The sequence below is a fragment of the Lipotes vexillifer genome, unplaced genomic scaffold, assembly GCF_000442215.2.
Source record: "Lipotes vexillifer unplaced genomic scaffold, Lipotes_vexillifer_v1.1 scaffold573, whole genome shotgun sequence".
Lineage (NCBI taxonomy): Eukaryota > Metazoa > Chordata > Mammalia > Artiodactyla > Lipotidae > Lipotes > Lipotes vexillifer.
In genome coordinates, this window is record NW_006796432.1 from 1,302,190 (window position 1) to 1,307,549 (window position 5,360).

Genomic DNA, 5,360 nt, shown 5'->3' on the forward strand with positions numbered 1-5,360 from the left:
ACTCCCCTCATTTCAGAGAGGATTTTACAACTCCTCCTCACTGAAGTGTAAATGACTAATAAGGCTGGATGCATTATTCCACCCAAAAGCATCTTTATCCAAGAGCAAAGCCTAAAGACAAAGGATGAAACTTTAATGATGGAATTTCACATATCAGTGAACTGAGTGTTTTAGGGTGATAAAGGAAGCCCTCTTTGTACCAACCCCCCAAAAGATCACATTTTGTAGGCAGCCGCTTGCTTACTTTATCTAAGTCCCAAAGGGATTATGTCTTTGTCACTATATTTTGCCAATGCCCACCATGGTACCAGGCATACTATAAGTACTCCATAAATGTATGTATGACACATGAATAAATGTCAATTAACAGTCTTGACAGGAGGAGAGAGAGGCCAGTCCTTTGCCTGTAGCACATCTGAGATGAAAGCCAAGCCCTTTCAAACTCTTCACCAATGACTCATCATAATCAACAAACAGTAACTAAGCACCTACTGTATGCAGCTCTCTTGCTGGACCACAGGCCAAAGGCACCTCCCCAAACTGACCAGTTCACTAGTCAATCCAGGTTTCATTCATTCATTCATTCATGCAAGTCATTGCTGAGCATTTGCTGTGTGCTAAATCTGACTCCAAAAAGGAAGACGAAACAGCCTTGGCCTGCAAGGATCTCACCTTGTAGCATCTCAGGAGCCGTATGCAGGAGCATCGTGGCAGGGAAAGCACCATAGCAGGGAAGGGAAGGAAAGCTCAGGTCTCCTAGGAAAAATCCTCGGGCTCCGAGCTGGTGAGTTGAGATGATTCAGCAAAAGCCTCCTAAGGATCTGGAGGAAGGAAAGACTCAGAGTAGTCAGGAGGGCTTCTCCTCCTGAACTCCTTCCTCCAGGGCCTACCCACCACACAACTGCCCTGTTTCCTCAGGGCCTCACAGGTTTAAAGAAAGGAGGTCATTATGCCCATTTCATGGGTGAATAAAATGAGGTCTGGGGACCCTCAGCAACTGCACAAAGACCACATACGGAATAAGTGGGACCGGAAGTCTACTGTCTCCAAGCCACGTCCTCTTTCTCCTGGGTCCCAGAGCTGTATGCCTGGCACAAAGGATTCACCTTCCTCTATCCTAGCCCAGTCTTACTTTGGTCGGGGTGATTTCACTGTTACCATCACCAACAGCATCCCCATCACTCCCCATCACTCACATTTGTTGGACACTTACTCCTTGCCAGGCTCAGCGCACTGCAAACATTAACTCAAAATTCTCACAGTTCCTTTACTATCCTTACTTTAAAGATGGAGAAACTGAAGCCCAGAGCGATGATATGACATAACTAGAAAGTGTTAGAACCAGGATCTAAACCCAAGAGATCTATTTCCAGAGCCCACACTCTTCACCACCACACTGCACCTGAGGAAAATGAGGCTGAGAGAGGTTTAGGGGCTTGCCTGAAGTCAAGCAAGGAAGCACTGGAGCCAGGATTCAAACTCAGGTCTGGCTGCTCCCAGGGACCCACACTGCAGCCCCTGGAGGCTAAAAAGGCTGGTTAATGAAGCAGACAGGGGTGGGGAACAGGAAGGAGAGGGGGCTATTTCTGTGGTGCCTCCTTCACTCTCCCAGCACATCAAGGATCTCCATCCTGGGTGGCAGCTGAATAATTTAAGCTCATCGGCTCCAGCCCACCACTACTGGGTCCCAGATTTATTTTTATCCCAGGTTACAGCCACAGTGCTTAACAGAAATAAACCATGCTGTTCGCTTCTCATCGCCTTTACATCAACTCCGATTTGTCTGCATTCATGATCAGCTCCCCTCTTGAAGGCGATAAAGAACAGAAGACAGGTCCATATGCCATGGTGGTTTTTGTTAGAAAGTCACAAACTCTCTAGGACCCACAGAGAGAGAGAGAAAGAAAGAGAGGGTTAAATAAAAGTAAATACCACAGCCTACAAATAAACCACCCTAACCAGACCCACAGCCTTAGACAGGCAGCCAGGATGTGTACAGGCAGCAAGAAAAGAGAAAAGGCAGAGCAAGCTGGGGAGACTGACTTCCCAGGCCACCGTTCTGGACTGCAGAATCTCTGGCCACTGCCTCCCTCCCACCAGCGAGAAAGGAAATGTCCACATTTGTCTCCACGGTTATGCTTCCTGATAACCAGCACAGGATGGAGAGGAGTTGCTGAAAGTCCTCCCCCTGCACCCTGGCTGGGTGGGGGAGTGGGGGCTGCTGGAGCCAGGAATGAGAGCATAATGCCTTGTCTTTTATGTTGCTGTGCATGCCTTACTGTGTGGTCTTGGGCAAGCTGCTTTCCCTCTCTGGGGCCCGTGAAGGGTCAGACTAGATCAGACGTTCCGAACTTGAGGTGCTCAAATGGGCTATAGGGTATATGCATCTTTTCAGAGTGGAGGTTCTCAAAGGGGTCCTTGGTGTCTCCCTGGGATAAATCTCTATAAGGGCTTCAAGTGCTGCCAACCTGGATGTCTATGCAACTGAAGCCATAAACAAAGAAGACCCCTCTCCAGCTGAGCACAGGATTCTAGGAACCTAGCAAAGTTCTCAAAGGGTCGATCCCCATCCTGATTCACCCAAACAAAACCTCCTCAACACATATGATAAATTCCCAAACACAGTGCTAGCCATTCCTAGAAGCGTGAGTATGTGTACACACATGCACACTCATCACATAGTCATAGAACCTCAGAGCTGGAAGGGGCCTTGGGGTCACATAGACCAACTACCTCATTGCAAAGATGGAGAAACTGAGGCCCAGAAAGGGGAGGCAGAGCTGGGGCTGGAACCCAGGTCTCCTGATCCAAGTCCAAGGCTCTTTCCAGAAGATTCTGTTTCCCTTTCCCTGGTGCACCATAATGCACCAATTGAAATGTGATGAGGGAGGAGGGAGGGCAGCCTCTTGGATCTTAACCACCCCCAAGGAAGTAAGGCTGGGAGGCAGCAAGTAGATGTTCAAAAACACCCATGTGTGGACAGCCCAGTCCCAGCTACCTCAGGTGGGCTGGCATGCACTGCATGGCTGAACCAGTTGTTATAATATATATGTATAACTGAATCACTTTGTTGTACACCTGAAACTCACACAGCACTGTAAGTCAACTATACTTATATAGAGAGAGATATATAAAAACATATAAATTTTACATATTATATACTCTATATATTCATATATATTCTACATATTATACGTTAGAATATTAGATATATATTACATATTCTAATATATAATATTCGTCTATACTGTATTATATATATATATTAATACCCCTGTACTGTATGGTTATATTGCACTGAGGCCCCTGTGGTTCCCTTGATACTCCCCTGTCCCCCTAAACCTCCCCAAAATCCAGCAATTAAAGAGTTAACACTCAGCACAGCAGGGGACCCCTAAGATCCCCCACTCCAGGCCCCAGCCATGGTCCAGTCTGACCAGTTAATGGAAAGTTCAATATTGTAAATATCACCCATGGACAGATCCGTGGCTCCTTATTTGAACCAAATTTCCCCACATTCATCATTCACACTTAGGCTTCCCAGGGAGGAAACGAAGGCAACTTCCTCCTCAAGGTCACCGAACACTGAAAGCCTAGGATTTTGAGGACCAAATCTTTGCTACTAACGACCAAGCATCCCTCCCCTTCTGCCTCACATATCTTTCCTGAGCAGTCATATGCCCTGGGATTTTGGTGTCCCCACTTGGCTCTGGGGCTGGAGAAAATGACTGAGTGGACTCTGCTTACGCTTGCCAGTCTCTGGGGCTGATATATATATATATATATATATATAAAACACTGTCTGCTCAGCAGAGAGCTGACTGCTCCCCTCTGCTCCCCTCTGGTCTCATTCCAAGCAAAATGTGGTCCTTTCATGTCTCCCAGTTCTCTCATTTCAGGAAGCTTATAACAGCCAAGCTTGAAAAAAAAAAAAAAAAAAAACCCACCACAATTAAATTATTCAGCTGTCCCTGGAAGATGGTACTCTCTGAGCCCAGTCCTATGCAAGACTCACTTGGTATGCCTAGGTTACCCTAGGCAAGGGTGAACCCTTCAGCCTTAGGTGACCGTTTCTCATCCAGAGTCAAAGTGCCCACCCACTAGATCAGAACACCCAGTGATCCCCCCATGCCAGGCTGGCCAGCCCCACAAAGGGTTAATTCACTCAGAGAACTGCCGGCTACTTCCAACAGCTTCTGCTGCAAGCGAGAGGACAAATTGGGCAGAAGCCACAATTTTGATCGCATTACCTAAAACATTAGCATATTTTACCCTCACCCTGGGCAGTGAGAAGAAATCTCACTTGGCTTTGGAGTGTTGCTTAGGCGATCAAACACTGCAGAATGTGGGCAAACAAACGTGGTCATTCCTCAACACCCCTCCCCTCCCACCGGCCCTCTATCCCACAAGCTCATGTACACATCTCCTCGCAACTGGGATTCCAATACCCCTAGCCCATTTGCACAACTGAGAAGAATATCACTTACCGCGACACCAGAGGATTGCAGGGGGAATGGGTGAGCCAAATTCTTGCCAACTCCTCTCTTCCCTGCCGGGTGGGAAAATGCTAACTCCAGAAGACTTGGTTTGAAAGCTCAGCGGAGATGCCTGAAAGAAAATTGTTCATTTAACTCTCCTACTCTTCCTAAAATAAAATCGAAGCAACTGCACACACACACACACACACACACACATACACACACACACACACACACACACACACACACCAACTACCCCTAAATCATGCAGGTCCATGATGAAAAGAAATACCACTGCCAGAAGAGCAGGAAACTCAGACCACTCAGTGGACAAGGCACACAGTGGCTCCCTCAGACTGCACTCCACATGGATGAAGGTTTTTGCTCTGTGAATCCCTCTCTCTCTCTCTCTCTCTCTCTCTCTCTCTCTCTCTCTCTTCCTGTTTCTCTCTGTCGTCCGCGTAGACGACTCCGCGCTGCTGGCAGTAGACGTATCAATTGCTTCCCCAGTGCCGGAATCAGTGGCAGCTGCCGCCACTGCTGCAAAACCCGATGTGAGCAAGGGAGGGGGCAGCAGCTTCCAGGCGCAAGGGGAACTGAGCCTGCCTTCCACCCGTGATTTAAGTGTGAGGTGCCTGGAGAAAGAGAGGTAGGAGGCCGCGAGCAGAGATTGGGCGCACCAGAGATCCTAGCTGGTCGAAACGGCAATCAGGAGATTGGCGATCAGCACCGCGGACAGCGCTAAAACGCGGCGGCGGATGGGATGGGTGGGAAGAGAACCCTTAGGCTTCGAAGTCAAGTTATTGGATGGTAAGAGCAGAAAAGGGGGAGAGTCCAGGGGAGCGGGGGGGGGGGCGGGAGTTCTTAAAACCACACAGTGAG

General features: G+C 48.2%; 1 protein-coding gene across 3 annotated transcripts in view; it reads right to left on the bottom strand.

The window, feature by feature from the left end:
* RPH3A (rabphilin 3A) overlaps positions 1–5,360 on the bottom strand; it is a 282,501-nt gene that overhangs the window by 93,690 nt on the left and 183,451 nt on the right. The window contains exons 1-2 of one of the 3 annotated variants that reach the window (XM_007468579.1): positions 4,771–4,868; positions 4,488–4,608 (exon numbers count right to left, since the gene is read on the bottom strand). The exons of 1 other annotated variant lie outside the window; for it this stretch is intronic. The gene's annotated coding sequence lies outside the window, so the exon portion shown is untranslated. Of the gene's footprint in view, positions 1–4,487; positions 4,609–4,770; positions 4,869–5,360 lie in introns of those variants that run through there. One more of the 3 variants, XM_007468582.1, reaches the window with a different exon arrangement.